This window comes from Hylobates moloch, unplaced genomic scaffold (assembly GCF_009828535.3).
Source record: "Hylobates moloch isolate HMO894 unplaced genomic scaffold, HMol_V3 SCAFFOLD_20, whole genome shotgun sequence".
NCBI lineage: Eukaryota > Metazoa > Chordata > Mammalia > Primates > Hylobatidae > Hylobates > Hylobates moloch.
This window is the reverse complement of record NW_026652295.1, coordinates 5093418-5109989: the sequence shown is the minus strand read 5'-3', so window position 1 is coordinate 5109989 and position 16572 is coordinate 5093418. Positions and strand designations below refer to the sequence as shown.

General features: G+C 43.0%; 1 protein-coding gene across 5 annotated transcripts in view; it reads right to left on the bottom strand.

Moving 5' to 3' along the window:
- FARS2 (phenylalanyl-tRNA synthetase 2, mitochondrial) overlaps window positions 1-16572 on the bottom strand; it is a 513534-nt gene that overhangs the window by 269606 nt on the left and 227356 nt on the right. The gene's annotated exons all lie outside the window — the stretch shown is intronic.

The following is a 16572-nucleotide window of genomic DNA, read 5'->3' as shown; positions in this document are numbered from 1 at the left end:
TAGAAAAGTAAATATACAGCCCTATATGGCCCTTCACTCCCAGTTCTAAGTACTGAAACAAGAGAAATGAACACATTATCCAGACAAACATGTGTCCATGAATGCTCACAGCAGCATTAAGATACAACAGCCCCAAACTGGAAGCAATCCAAACGTCCATCAGCTGATTAATGGATAAACAAATTTTGATATATCTACACAATGGAATGCTACTTAGCAATTACAAAGAACAAAATATTAATACATACAACATGGATGAACCTCAAAAATACTTTGTAAAGTTAAAGAAAGCAAACACAAACATCAAAGTATTATCCAAGTCCATATATATGACATTCTAGAAAAGGCAAACCATAATGACAAAAGAAAATCAGTGATTGCTTGGGTTTGGGGATGAAGAGAGAGGTCAACTGAAAGGTCCACAAGGAAGTTTTTTAGGGTGAGAGAACTTTCTGTATCTTGATATTGGGCCTACGCGACTCTATATACTTACTGAAGTTCATTAAATTGCACGTGAAATGAAAGGCTTTTATTTTATGTAAATAATATCGTAATAAAAAATATTATTATGTGCATGGCATTATCATATGCTTTTCAGCCTCAAAGAAAACTATGGCAATTTATTAAAATTTTATAAAATTTTCATAACCTATTTATTCCAACGTAAGTTCACTATACATAAAATGCAAAAATTTTCTATAATAATAACCAGCAATTAATAATCAAAAATCAAATTTAAAAGAGACTAGTGACTGGTAGGCCTATCTGAAGGCTAATATGCCTGTACAGGAAAGAGTGATAAAGCCCAGAACTACAAGTAATGGCGTCGTGAGTAGAGAGAAGGAAATAGATGGAAGCATATTACACGGGTTGAACTGACTGAATTTGTCAACTGACTGGAGATGAAAGAGAATCAAAGGAGAAATTCAAATGTCATGATAACATTGAAACATCAAATGTCACCTTCCCAGTGAGGCATCTGATGATTGTCTTATTTTATTTTATTTTTTGAGATGGAGTTTCATTCTGTCACCCAGGCTGGAGTGCAGTGGTGCCATCTCAGCTCACTGCAACCTCTGCCTCCCGGGTTCAAGTGATTCCCGTTCCTCAGCCTCCCGAGTAGCTGGGATTACAGGCATGCACCACCACGCCTAGCTATTTTTTGTATTTTTAGCAGAGACGGGGTTTCACTATGTTGGCCATGCTAGTCTCAAACTCCTAATCTCTAGTGATCCGTCCACCTCAGCCTCCAAAAGTGCTCAGATTATAGGTGTGAGCCACCGCACCCAGCCTGACTGTCCTATTTTAAACTGAAATACCCCTGCCCCCACTCCCACACTCAGAATTTCCTATCCTCCTTCCCTGATTCATTTTCACTCTATCATTTATGACCTGATGAAACTAGATAATATAATTTACTCATTTTCCTTGTTGACTGCCTACCCCACCATACTGTAAGCTCCAGAAAGGTAGAATTTTGGCCTGTTTTATTCACTGCTATAGACCCAGTGCCTAGAAATGTACCTGGGACACACTAAGAGCGCAATAAATATTTACTGCATGAATTGACTGAAAACATTAAAAGAAATCCGAACATCTGAAAAAGAAACAGGCATGTACATGTGTGTGTTTGAGGAAAGCAGGAAGAAACGATGGATTCAGGTTTAGATATGCGGAGTATGAAGTATTTAAAAGCCAAATAAAAGCCAGAGACTGCAAGTGAAGTTAGGATGGTGATTTTCCCAAAAATAATGGTTGAAGTTCTGCAAAGACACGAGATTTCCAAGAGGCACTTGGAATTCAACAAGTCCCAACTAAACTCTTATGCTCCATTAAACCCACTCTCTTTCATGAAAGAGATCTACAGCAAATAAACAAAAATCCACAATATTTTCTTCAGCACTGTACTGTAAAATTATTCATTTGAGCATGAACAGGTGAATATGAACACATTGTAATGATGACTTCATATATGGTCAAATACTAGTACAGAGCAAACAATTCTGTCCATGGAATCAAATATAAGTATATTAGATTAGAAATATTTAGGCAGTGCAATAGTAGATATTGACCCTACTAAATCCTTCAGCTCTGATAGAACTGGTGGAAGCCTGAGTACTTCATATATATAGAACCACTGAAAAAGTTCTTCACAAGGAACAGAATCACAATCTGACTAAAGATAGCCTTTTGAACATTATCACTAATGCATGTCTGTACTTTTTTCCTTGAAGTCTCAGAATTCCAATCACTGCTGTTAGGGGAAAGCTGGGATCAAGTTAGGCAAGATTCAGAGACACAGAGGTAAAGACAGGGTCTAGGCTTAGCACAAAAGCAAAAGATGAACTCCAGGGCACAGGAGAAAACACATTTGTCCAAGGACACAGCTGATCATAACATCTACTTTCTGATGAAGAGTAAAATCCAAAAGAAATAATCTTCAAGCAAAGAACACTGCTTCAAGGAGAGAATATTCTCCAGAATAAGCCCCAGAGTCCAGCTTCCATGCCCCTACAACATGGGATAATATGGAAGTCAGTCTGCTCATTAATGCTTACTGAGCCTTTCCACATGCCACACACATGCAGCACGTGTCCTCATGGAGACCAGGTGACGTAAGCAAGTAAAGCCACTGAGGGGTCTGATGACTGCAGGATCTAAAAAAACCACGGCATGTCAATGACCAAAGGTCTTTGGAGCAGTCTGGTCAAACCATGCATTTTCCAGAGGAGGCCTGAGTATTAAAGCCATGTACCTACATCAGATGTCAGTGAGTGGCAGAGACAAAAACAGAACCCACGCATGTTGGGGAGACCACAGGATCTGCCCTCAGACCAGCTAGGGTTGAATCTGGCTCTGCCACTGACCGAAACGTGCGACTTCAGGCAGATTATCTTCTCTATGCCTCCACTCTGTCATGGGTGACATGGGAATAGCAACGATAGTGCCAAATCGACAGGGCTGTTGTAGGTATTAAGGGAGATTATTGAGGTATGTTTTTGACCTTGGTGCCTGCCACATGGTTGCTGAGTGCACGCTATATGTTAGGAATTGTAGTGCTGGTTGGTTCTATCATCACTTTGATTCTGTTTTTGTCAGTGGTCATTGGAGACTGGTTCTCACTAACTCTGCTCCAGGATGTATACTCATGGGGTTATGGAGTTTAGCTTGCCTCCACTAGCCTGTCAGTGCAGACAGCTTGTTCCTACAACGTTGGCACCCAGGTAGGTGCGCTAGAGGCTGTGTGATGAACCCGGAGGTCCAGGGAAACAGCACAACACCTGGATGTGGAAACTGAAAGACAAACAAATGAAAAACCATCTCTGTATAAGCAATGTTATATCAGCTGAGTATTATCTCTTTATGCACACCTTACTTTGTGATTTATTTGAAAGAATCATCAGTAACCCTGGACATGAGCAGCCCATATCCAACCACCTTCATTTCTGTCAGGGACAGGGCCCTTCTAGGATTCTGTGTGATGTACACGGCATTAAAAAACTGGAAAATGAGTAGGTAAATCATACAATTCAATCAATCAAAGGTTCATTTGAGATTGCTAATAATACTGCCATTGTCAGCTGATCATATTAGCATTTAAAAACCACAATCTCTCTTCGCAGAAGACAGAGGTAGATCATTTTGCTTGGAAAGACAGAAGGATTAACTCCTGGTGGCCTGTGCATGCATTCCCATGATGGAAACATGGCTGACAGCTGACCATGGGGGATGAAGGAAAGCAATGCAAAGCTTAAGCCCACACCTCAACATGCTGACCTCCTGGCATCACATTTGGCTCATTAGAATATATTTTAAAAGTCCTGTTGTTCAGCAACAAAATATACTAGTATTGAAAGAGAAGCTAATCAATACAGCACTGGCTATCCCTCCTCACAAGCAAGGGGAAAGCAATCATTTACTCCGAAGTTCTGACGATGGAGCCTTATCCCCCGTGAGATAACTTTTATCTCTAACCCCACCACTAAGCTGAACAAAGACTGTTACCACAAATTTTTCATGAAATTACCACAAAGTGAGAACTCACCTGAATAGAAGGTTAAAATAAAAACAAGTCATAGAAATGACAGACAACAAAGCCGGGCACGATGGCTCACGCCTGTACTCCCAGCACTTTGGGAGGCCAAGGCGGGTGGATCACGAGGTCAGGAGATCAAGACCATCCTGGCTAACACGGTGAAACCCCGTCTCTACTAAAAATACAAAAAAATTAGCTGGGCGTGGTGGCAGACGCCTATAGTCCCAGCTACTCGGGAGGCTGAGGCAGGAGAATGGCATGAACCCGGGAGGTGGAGCTTGCAGTGAGCCGAGATCGCGCCACTGCACTCCAGCCTGGGCGTCAGAGCGAGACTCCGTCTCGAAAAAAAAAAAAAAAAAAAGAAATGACAGACAACAAGAACAGACTTGTTCTGTGTGGAAACAGGCCTTGGGGCTTAGAGAAACACTTCCCTTTCTCTGGTCAACTACTGAGACTAAAACCAAAACCTCATCTCTGACTTCCCAGGTGTCCTCTAGTGAGGATGATAATCCTTTTCCAAATATAAAAATATGTAATATATAAAAAGTTAAGCTTCACTAAAATGAGTAGTAACAGAAATGTATGTGTTTCTATATTAATAGCTAACACTTACTGAGTGTAAATGGCCCTGTGCTAAGCACTTTATATTCATTAAATCCTTGCCATATCCTTGAGAGAGGTAAGGCTATAATTTCCATTTTATAGTTGCAGGGAAAAGAAGTTCAGAAATAACAAAACTAGTCTAAGTCCCCAAGGTTAGCAGTGGCAAAGTTAGAATTCCACCTAATTCTGGAGCAGGGCTGCCCGACGGAACTTCCTGAGTGAGGGAAATGTCCTGTGTCTGTGCGGCCCAGTTCGGTAGGCACCAGCCACATGTGGCTAGTGGGCACTTGGAATGTGGCTAACCAAGGAACTGAAATCTCAATGGTACCGAATTCTAATTCACTGGGACGTACACAGCCGTGTGTGGCTCATGGCCACCCTGCGGGACCGGGCACTCTAGAGCAGGGCAGGGGTTGACAAACCAAAGCTGCAGGTCAAATGTGTCCGGTCTTGAGCAAAAAAATGTTTTGTACATTTGTTAAAAGATCTAAAAAAAGATAAAGATGCAACAGAGATGGTACAAAGCCTATGAAGCCTAAAGTATTTACTATCAGGCTCTTTACAGAGAAAGTCTGTGGCCTCTGACCTGAGAGCTATACTCTTAGCCCCACAGTCACTGCCCTGCAGGAAAAAGGATTTCAAGCCCAGTCCCCCCCACTTTAAATTTTAACAGTATGACGATAACGTTAAGAACTGTGTCATGTGAGAATGTTCCTATTTGCCAATAAGAGTATTTAAGGGATCCAAGCCTGAGAGATGACAAAAAATGCTGACCAAGGTATGCCCTCATTAAGTTTTGTACAGTCGGCCTCCAAAACAACACTTAACATTTACCATTTACCAACTGCATTTGCATTCATTATCTCATGTTTAATTTAAAACAATCTCATGAGCAAAGTACGCCCATTTTACAAAGGAGAAAAGGGAGACGCCATGCTCAATGCTGTATCAAAGGAGAGGCAGCTCCAAGCCCACTGACTTGGCCGTGCAACAACATTTCTGTAGAAGCTGAAAAAAATGGTGCATGTACCAGGGTCACAGGAGTAGCCAATAAGTTCAACTAATTCAAGCAGAATAGCTAAGGCCATGGGCTTTCTCCCTCTTTGGGAGGAAGAGCCTCTCTACTCTCCACCAACTGAGTGCCGAGGGAGGGCTCCTCCTGGGCCACTTCACGTTTCCAGAACACCCACAGTGTCTAATGTGGCTTTTTCACAGGGGTTCCTGAAAACTAGCACAAACACAGCCCCAGGAGTCCAGGCCCCCTCAGAAAGGTGAACAGCTGTGCCCCCGTCTGCCTGGCCTTCAGCTGCACGCACTAAGGACACCATTCTCTCAGCAACAACAGAGTCCCTTTGGAAACTCACTGTGCCCTTCAACCCAGCTAGGAGGTTTCTCTCTGACACACCCTCCAGGCCACTCCTGTGATTCCTGGGATGTGAGGACCTTCTGGGGCTTACAGAGTAAAGCAAACTATCCTTTTCTTTTTCACCCTGGGACCACTGACTGTCCCCAGGTTTCCCAGAGGTTACATGTGAGACTTCAGTATTTTGTATCCTTTCCTTATGCTCTAAACGTCACTGTCCAATAAAGCAGCCAGTGGCTATTTCAGTTCATACTGATTAGAACTAAGTAATATTAAAACTCAGTTCCTCAGTTACACTCACTTGGAACTCAAGTTCACCAGTCACATGTGGTTAGTGGCTACCATACTGGACAGCATGGATACAGAACATTCCCATCATGACTGCAAGCTCTACTGGACTGTGTTGCCACCTAAAACCTAATACTCACACAATTCCAATTAGATGCAAATACATGATGAGGGAGATCGTGATTTCCTTCTAAGTTCTGACTGGTAATGCACCAATGCCACATGACCATTACCAGATAATCCCTTCACAGCATAATGAATTCAACTCACCATTATGATTACTTTTTGAACACTGCCTTCTATATGTCCCCCTTGGTCCATCCAGAAATAATGGAATCACTTATTTATGTGTTTGCCTGAACGTTTTTCACTTTTGTTTTTGTTTATTTTTAGAGACAGCGTCTTGCTCATTCTGTTGCCCAGGCTGGAGTGCAGGGGCATGATTCTAGCTCACTGCAGCCTCGAACTCCTGGGCTCAAGCAATCCTCTAGCCTCAGCCTCCTCAGTAGCTATTGCCTGAAAGTTTTACTGGGCATTTCAAACTTCCAAGTCTCCTTTTTCCCCTGGAGTATTCTGGTGTTGGTGGCATGCATTGAATCTGTTCAAATTACTCTATGAACTGCTTCAGGCTTAGAAATGCATGTACAGCTATACCTTCTATCCATCAGCTCTGGTTACCTTTGTCTTAATGCCCTCCCTCACCTGCTCATCCTCTTTTTCATCTCCATCTCTTGGGCTACCTTTGTTGAGCCAGTTTTATAGCATATTCTAAATCTCCTTAACACAAGCTTTATTTATTAATTATTATTATTATTTATTTATTTATTTATTTTTTCAGATGGAGTCTCTGTCACCCAGGCTGGAGTACAATGACTCAATTTCAGCTCACTGCAACCTCTGCCTCCTGGATTCAAGCAATTCTCCTGCCTCAGCTTCCTGAGTAGCTGGGACTACAGGTGTGCACCACCACGCCTGGCTAATTTTTTTATTTTTAGTAAAGACAGGGTTTCACCATGTTGGCCAGGCTGATCTCGAACTCGTGACCTCAGGTGATCCGCCTGCCTCGGCCTGGGAATATAGGAGTGGGCCACCATGCCTGGCCTAATATAAGCTTTAAGTCAGTACTATGAAAAAATTCAGTACTGAATTACTTTGGGTTGCTCCAAAAACAGAGCCAAAGACAAGGACTTTGTTGCAGGTAGGTCTTTTGGGAATTGATTCCACAGAGTGAAAGAGCAGGGGGAGTGATAAAAGGAGAAAAGCTACGATAAAGGTGTGTTTTGAGACTGCTACTGTGAGTAATAGTATCCACTGCACTGAATACTTTTAGAAATTGTCAGCTTGAAGGAGAACCCAGGAGTTTGGGGTATCTATCCACCAGCTCCCACCCCTCCTTATTTGAGGGCTGCCATTCCATAATGCTCTTGTACATGGACCCAGGGAGTGCCCACAGAGCTGGAGAAGTCTCAGGCAGAGGTGGATAGACGTGCGTATGTGCGTATGGCTCCTTGTGGGCCCTGGCAGCAATGGTCGGTCGGAGTTCCAGCGATTCCTTCCAATGCAGCTGTGGCAGAGGCCAGAGCTGGGTCATGAGGAGGAAACACAGGTATACCCAAGGCAAGCTTCTCTACAAATGAGAACAAGCACGATTTTCCCAACTGTAATTTCTGGAAAGTGCTGACTCTGAACTTTCCTAGCTAATCCATTATTGTCCTTTAAGACTCAGCCCAGTGGCCCCTTCCTTGAAGCTTTTCCTACCCAGCCCCATGTCAACTGAGCTGAGGTTTTCCTCTCTGTACTTCCCCAGCACCTTGCAGTGCTCATCACAGTGATTTACAAATGGGTGCTGCTCTGTCTCTCTCCACTAGACTCTCAACTCCCTCAGGATAAGGCTGTCCTTCACTTCCAGGAACCTTGCACCTAGCGCACCACCTGGCACTCGAGAGTTAAATACCTGGAGGAAGCAAAGAAGGACAAGAGCATCCCTAGAAATGCACTAAGGGGTCAGGATTCCAAGTCTCTCTCCATGTTTATGCTCTCCATTAATGAACCTCAGGAAAAAGGGCCCACTCTCAAAAAAATTAAGTGGGCATTTGCAGAGTTTCGCATGCCTCATCTTACTTCATTTAATCCAGCAACAGTCCTGGTCAGTTAAACCATATTGCATCAAATCAGAGATAATAAGATGCTGTGTTATTTTATTTACCACTAAAAAAAAAATTCTGCCAAAATAATTGAAAGATAATACGGATTATACTGATATCAAATACTGATACCAGAAATATAAAAATGTGAGGAGGGATTGTCCTTCCTAGACTTTTTGGAATGTGGCATTTATTTATTTTCCATCTGATTCCAAAAAAAAAAAAAGATGTAAAGTGGCAATCCTATGACACAGATACTACTATTCACTTTACCAATAAAAACCTGAGGTTTCTAAGAAAGAGAAAGCATGTTTCCTCGGCTTCTTTCCTCGCCGCTTCATGAGACTCACTCCCCACTCTGGTACGACCTTCCTTCAAGAAAGCCTCTGATGAAGCGATTTATGCTGAGAAGGAACTGACAAGGACAGTCTTTGAGCATATCCACGGATACTTAGGGAGGGGCAAGAAGCCAACCTAAGGGCTGCATCTCCACGTGTGAAAATACAGCATCGCAGAGCAGACCACGAGAGTGGATTTGGAAGCAAGGAGGGTCTTTTTAACAGCCTGCCATTCCAATCTGCCTAAATATCCCTGTCAGAATGTATACTGACACCCCAAATTCCCAGGGAAAAATGGCTGGATATGCTCAAATGACCAGTGAGAAATTTAAAAGGAAATTCTCTTGAAGCTGTGCATGACAAATGCAAGCAATAAATAAATACGACTGTAACTCTAAAAGACAAGGGCCTCAGGATAGAAAATGGTATCAAATTGTTGTTTTCTTTCAAAGAGTCAACTTAATGGTCACAGATTCTAGACTACTTGTAACAAATGGTTGGAGACAGCTTCTCCCCTTCCCATTTCTAAGAACAATGAACTGAGGCAGACCCAGAAAAACGACAAAGGAGAAGAAACTGTGGTAGTAATTACAATTTGCCCTGTGTCCAATTGACAGCTTGCAACGTGTCCCATGTCTTCACTCTCCCTTCACAACACCACGGGCAGCCTTAACTAGCTAATAAGTAGGTGGCTGTGGCTAAAAGCTTTGCAGTGCTTTACACATCCCCTCCCCCTTCCCTGCCTATTAACACGTCTGCCTGGCACTGTGTCCACATTTCCATGTGGTGTGCCTGGGCAGGAACACACGGAGGGCTCCCCTGGGCTCTGGAGGCAGGTGGTACCCGTTCTGAACCGAGACGAGAAGATGCTTGTGCCAGAATATTTCTCTTTCCAGCAGGGAGAGATGGGGAATTGAAAGGGAGGTGTAAGACGTGCATAAAGGACTGACTGCCTTTTCCTGCTGCCAGTGAACACTGTGCTGCAGGCTAACTGCAAGGATTGTTTTAAAGAGTGCTTTCATTTTTAATTTTGCAAAATGGCTTCAACCAACAGACTAGCACATGCACAAATGCATGTATGCGTGTGCACATACACACACTCATACACACTCAATGTTGTTTTCATTTTTAAAGTCTTCTACAGACCCTGTAGAATCCTGCTTTAAAGAGATATCCATTATGACACTATAAACTCACCATGCAGTTAAACCTAGGAGGAAGGAGGAAGGAGGAAGGATAAAAGATTGCAGGCAACTCAGTCAGAAAAGAAGCCACCTATTTGGTAGCTTTGATTTAAGTGACAGTGGTAGCAGAAGTTTTTATTTGAGGGAAGGGGACAGAGTGGCAGAGAGGCAAGAAGGAGATAGCAAAGGGCAGGGCTTACTCCAGATCCTTGACAATTTCCCAAAATGTGCTTGAAACCATCATTCTTACCTCAAAGAGTTTATCCAAAAGTCACATGTCTCGACCTATCTCAACTTGCAGTTAGAATATTTGCACTTAACTTACTAAAACAGGTATGCCATTAGGTAATCTCTGAATTTTAATATATCTCAGGTCAGGAAGAGAAAAGAAACACCAAATACAACAAACCAGATGCGTTCTGCACCGTATTCTTACTTTTTTTGAGCTGCATACGTACTTCCATAATATTGCCTGCATTTTTCAACAGCCTTATTATAAGTTAACTCATATTGAATCTGTGACAAATTATATCCTCCACTTCTCTCCACTCTGGAGTTGTGCAATTAATTTTTTAAATCTAATTTGAAGGCTTTATATTTAACTTTACTATTTTTCACCCTGTTATTTCTGGCGCATCCGTTTAGACGATCACGATTTCCTTGACTCAAGATCAAGTCACTAATCACATTAGCCATCCTCCCAGCCTTGTGTCAACTGCCAGTTTGATAAACATACCTTCATCAAAGTCATTGATAAAAATCGTGAACCAGACAGTTCTGAGGACAGGGCTCTGCATCACCCCACTAGAAATATTCCTCCAGGTTAACGTTAAGCCAATAATCTACGCTTTGGAAAGATCTGTTCAAATAAATACAAATATAACTAAATGCATTATTCCTCTACTCAGCCCACATCTTTCCAGTTACTCAGAAGGGCCTCTGGGGAGATTTCATCAGATGCTTCGTGGATATACAGATGTGCAATATACTCTGTGGTCTCGACCCACTGTTAGTTAGATAAATGAAGGTCCTGAGCTCAGTTGGATAGGATGGGAAGGAGAAGGGAGGGTAACGGAGGGTAGGGAGGAGCTTTCAGCCACATCTTGGCAGCACGATGGCCATGACGACCAGTCACAGCTACCCTGGCACCCCCAGTCCTAAGGATATTGTTCATAACCATCCCTCCTCCTACCTACCCAGGACTTCAGCCCCCTGCATTGGCTTCCATACTCCCTTTACCAGAGGTCTGCATATTGGTGGGTTAGAAACCCAAGACATTTCATCTTCAGAGACAAAGTAAATCAAATTCAAAACCTGAAAATGACATTTTAAAAACCAGCCTCAAGCAGTGAAAGCATAAACTACAAGCCCTTGGGTAGTGTCTTTTCCCCATGTGCTTGTGCACCTCTCCTGGAAGGAAGAGGCACTGAATAGGGGCTCAGAAGACCCATGCCCCAGAGCTGCCAGGAAATGCTCTATGTCCTTGATCATGCCAGTTGTCTTCTAGGTATTTCAGTCATTTTATCTGTCAAAGGAGGGAGCTTCCTTGGGAGGGCCCAGCTATAGGCCCTCCTCAATTCTGCACAAATCATTACTTGCCCTTATTCAGCCTAACCCCTTTTTTAGTTTGGGAGCTGAGGCTTAACCTGCAAGGACAAGAAAACCAATAGAGACACACACACACACACACACACACACACACACACACAGAGAGAGAGAGAGAGTCTGTCTTGTGTCAGTGTATGTGTGCTTATTACCGTGGGTAAGTAGAGGACCTACAGACACAGACATGACAGAAGGGGGCCGTAGGTCCCTAACTCTTCCAATGGTCCTGCCCTTTTCCTTCTCCTGAGGAGCAGAGGGCTGTGCTAGAACAGGGTGCATCAATATAGCTAGCTGATGTCTCCCTGAGACTGGTATATTCAGGTGTGGCTGTGTGGGTTTTGGCTTAACCGCTTTAAAGTTGTTACCTAGCCACACAATTAAGTTGTAATGTGGAGTTAATATAATAATTCCAACCAGAATGATTTTTTTAAATCACTGTGGAATTTTATATATACGATACTGCCTGAACTGGGTCACTGCACAGGGCTTTACCAATTGCTTTATTATGCAGAGATTTGAGCTGTAACAGCATTTGTTATAAGAAGTTATAACTTCTGTGGATATATTATGTAAAAGTAGAAGTTATGGATCAGAAAGATGACAAAATTTAAAAGATAAACAACCATGTATTAGAAATGTTTTTATCCTGCTGGGAGTTAAAACTAGATGACTATCTGGAGACTTTGCTGTCCTGGGTTTTCAAGAAAAGACTGTCCCCTGGTCAAACGCATGAACACTAAAGCAAAGTAGAACTCAATTCCTGCTTCAGACTCCTTAAATGCACTCTATGTCATGTTGCCTCGCCCATTGTGGTATCTCCTGGAATAGAATATAACATTTTGAATACAATAAGTAGAATCTAACAATGCCAACAAGAAAGAGTACACACACCCAACACATTTTATAGGCAACATGCTAAATGCTGTAACCCCAAGGAGGATTTCCCTAAACAAGGGATTACAAGTGAAAAGACTGTACACAGAGAACGAACTGTGCTCAGATGACCAGACCCTTAACCTAAGCAAAAGTGACTACAGGCTGATATGCATTGCAAGTATGTCCAGGATACAGATTCATGGGTTCACCCCAATGGAATTCCCAAAAGCCATAATTTTACTACATAACAAATAAACTAATTGCTTTTATATACTAAAATAAATGTGAATATATGATGGTGTCTATAATTTGTATATTTTATAGTCAAGAAAAGATAGGGAGCTTCTAAAAACATTGGCACTTTCAGCAAGTATTTGGGGCTCTGTCTCACTCCCCTGCAGGCCTGAACACTCTCTCCTTGGCTCAGAGGGAGAATAGGGGCAATCCTGGGAAGCCCTGCTTTGTGGCCACCATGAGGCAATGAACAAACCACAACCATCTGGCCACTCATGGCAGCTCAGACTAGGTACACAGCAGCCCGAAGAGCACTAATTTGGGGGAAGCCAGGGAAGCACCCTGGATGAACCACCATTTTAATGGTGTTGTTGGTTGTTCTGCACTTGTAAGATGGGGGCACTGAGTCGATGTGAGAGAATCATGGTGGTTTGAACGCTTATCTTGCCTGGGCGTCTGGAAATTTATTCTATGTTCATTGGTAGCATAGATTGGGATGAACAGATGGGGAGCTCCAGCCAGGGTCTGGGAAACAGGAGGCTCATGCTCTACTCATGCTTCTGCCATGAGTTATTAAGGACACTTAACCTCTCTGTACCTAAGCTTCCTGTTTCATAAAATGGAAATGATATTCCTGTCTATTCCCAAGACTAGCTGTCAGGATGAGATCAGATAGTAAGAAAATAATCTGTAAAAGCATCATACAAGTGAAAGATATATTACCACCACCTATCTGTCTGTACCATACTAGGATTTTATCTAGAATTGGAAAAAGCTACCAATAGACAGCCAGGTTAAATAGTAACTGGTCACGGTTAAGGCTAATGAAATTATCTGGAGCCTGTTACAGCCACATCAATCTGTGCTCTTTCAGTTGGATTCCACACATATTGACTGAGTGTCTTCGTGTGTCAGGTTAATACTGACATCACGTTTAATACGTGCCAAGCACTACCTAAGTGTTTTATTGTGTGTGTGTGTTGGCAGGGGAGGGTCATTGTTACTGGTTTGTTTTTTGTTTGTTTGTTTGTTTGTTTTTTGAGACAGGGTCTCGCTCTGTCACCCAGGCTGGAGTTCAGTGGTGCAATCATGGCTCACTGCAGCCTCGACCTCCTGGGCTCAAGTGATCCTCCCACCTCAGCCTCGCAAGTAGCTGGGACTACAGGTACGCACCACCACGCCCAGCTCATTTTTTTAATTTTTTGTAGAGACGAGGTCTCACTATGTTGCCCAGGCTGGTCTTCACCTCCTGGTCTGAAGCCATGCTCCCATCTTGGCCTCCCAAACTGCTGGGGTTATAGGCATGAGCCACCGCACCCAGCCTTACCTAAGTATTTTATTGGATTTATTTGCTTACTCCTCAAAAGATATCAGTTAATTACACACACAAAATTAATTAATTTACAATAATTTGTAAACTGAGGCTCAGAGACATTTAGTAATTTGCCCAAGGTCACCCAGCTCATAAGACTGGATACAAACACAAGCAGTCTGACTTCACAGCCAGTGTTCCTAATCACTATGTTATATGTCCTGGAGATGCTGCAGTGAGACAAGACAAGTGAAAACATTGTAGCATTCTCTATCTCAAGTCAACTAGGCCCTATAATAGTCACAATTGGCATTAATCAACCCTGTTCTCATGGGTCAAACAAATAAAAGTGGTATTTCAGGAAAGCAGGAAGTGTCAGCAGGAAGACAGTAAGCTAGGGTAATGAGATAGGGAATACCTGAAGGAAGTCTGTTGTGAGCTGAGACACTGCTCAGAAACTAGTTCCTGGCTAATCTCCCACCATCTAAGTATTCTTAGAACTAGCTCTGTTTGTTAGACCCAAGGACAGTCAAGGTCTTTTACTTGGTTTTGGTTTGGTTCTAATAAAGGAATTATACACAAATTATTATGATAGGCACATAAAACAGGGGCTCTGGCCACATAAATTGAATTGGACATGGAGTCTGCTTTTGAGTCATGCATAATAACTAGGAAAGAGAAGTACCAATTGCCAGGCCTGATTATCTTTATAAAGAAAGAGAGGGATATTTTCTTCTGATTATAAAAGTAGTCTGTCTTCATTTCTACATTTTCAACTACCAGCTAGAGCTCCACACTGATGCCTAACTGGCACTTAATATTCTACACTTCCGAAATACACTTCCTTGTTTTCCAGTATTGCAATCGCTATTCCTCCTACATCCTATTCCTCCCAGTAACCCCTGGTGCAGCCTCAGGAGTTAAGCCCACCTCTCCCCGTTTCCCCTCTGGCTGCAGTTCCAAGTCCTGTTAGGTTTGTCACATCCCTTTCGTGTGGCCCTTCCCCACTGCACTGCAACAACCAAGGGGCAGGCTCTCAATACCTAGCTGTGAACTCCTCGGCACAGCAACAGCCTTCCATAAGCCCTCTCCAACCCCTCCCTGTGATATTTTATAAAATATACAAGGGCAACATGAATCTCCCTCCCTCACTTCATTCTTTCATTTGTTCATCCCTCCCTCACTCCATTCATTCATTCATTCATCCAATAAATATTTATTGGTCACCTACTGATACTCCTCACACTGTTCTAGGAGTTGTGAATTCAGTCAACAAGACAGGTAAGTTCCTGTCCAAATGAAGCTTAAGTGATAGTAAGGAAGACAGGCAATAAACATGAGAATAAATAAACAGGATAATTCACCAACTGACAAATGCCATGAAGAAAATAAAGCAGGGTGATACAAAAGAAAACATCAATTAGTATGCTCCCACTCAGGTACTAGAAAACCTGACTCAAAGGGACTTGAGAAGGAGATAACATCTCACAAAACAAGAAGTCTAGGTGTGGGCACGTTCCATCCATATCCTGGCTCTCTCGCCAGGGGCTGCCTTCCTCTGAGTGTCAACTGTCCTTACTCAGCAGACCCAGACCTCACCTCCTGATCTTCAACTTGGAGGGAAGGAAGAGGCAACATCTCTTTAGTGACATTTTCTCAGAAGGGAAGACACTTCTCCCCCATCAAGTCTCATTGGTCCCTCACTGGGTCACATGCCATGAATGAACCAATCACTGATAATAAGAGAATTGCTATGATCAGATTAGCCCCTGGCCAACGGATAGGCACACCTTCCCTGAGTTACAGAATGGCTACTGGAGCAAAATCATGGGAGAAAACAACATCAGGGGAGCAACGACCAGTGTCCATGACAGCAAGCCACTTGGGACTGGGGCACAGAGAGGGGAACTGGAGGTTGGGAGATAGGCAAAGAGTGGAAGACGGACTCTCTGAGCTGCAACTGAGTAATGAGAAAGGCATCCATGCAAAGCCCTGGGGTAGGAGTATTTCAGCTACAGAGACCAGTAAGAGCAGAGACTCAGCTGGAAACAGTAAACGGTGTGACTACAGGAGTGAGGGAAGTAGACAGTGGTCTATGATGTCCAAATAGGAGGCAGGTGCCTACGATGCAGAGCCTTGAAGGCCATGAGCTAGAGCCGAGATTCTACCTGAAGCTGCATGGGAAGTTTTTGGAGGACTGTGGTCAGGGGAGAGTCCTAGTCTGAAACGCACATGCTTCATGCAGCGTCTTCTCATCTGTCCTCTTTTATTATCCCTCAACTCACTGACTATAAAAGGAAGTCTAAACTCCTTGGCTGAGCATTTAAGGTCCTCCGTAATCTGGTTTCAGAAGGCTCTTTCTACATCATACATTCAAATCAAGTTCTGTTTCTTTGTTATGTCCAAAGTAGTACTACGCCCACATACTTGCACGTGCCTAAAATATACTTCTCTTCAAGCCTGCATATCCAACTCTTTTCGAGAACTGTCCAAGAAATCTAGTCTTTCAACCATTGGCTATGAGTGAATTGAGAACCTCTTCAAAGACTAAGTCAGATGCCACAAAACCTTCCCCAGTACCCATGGAGA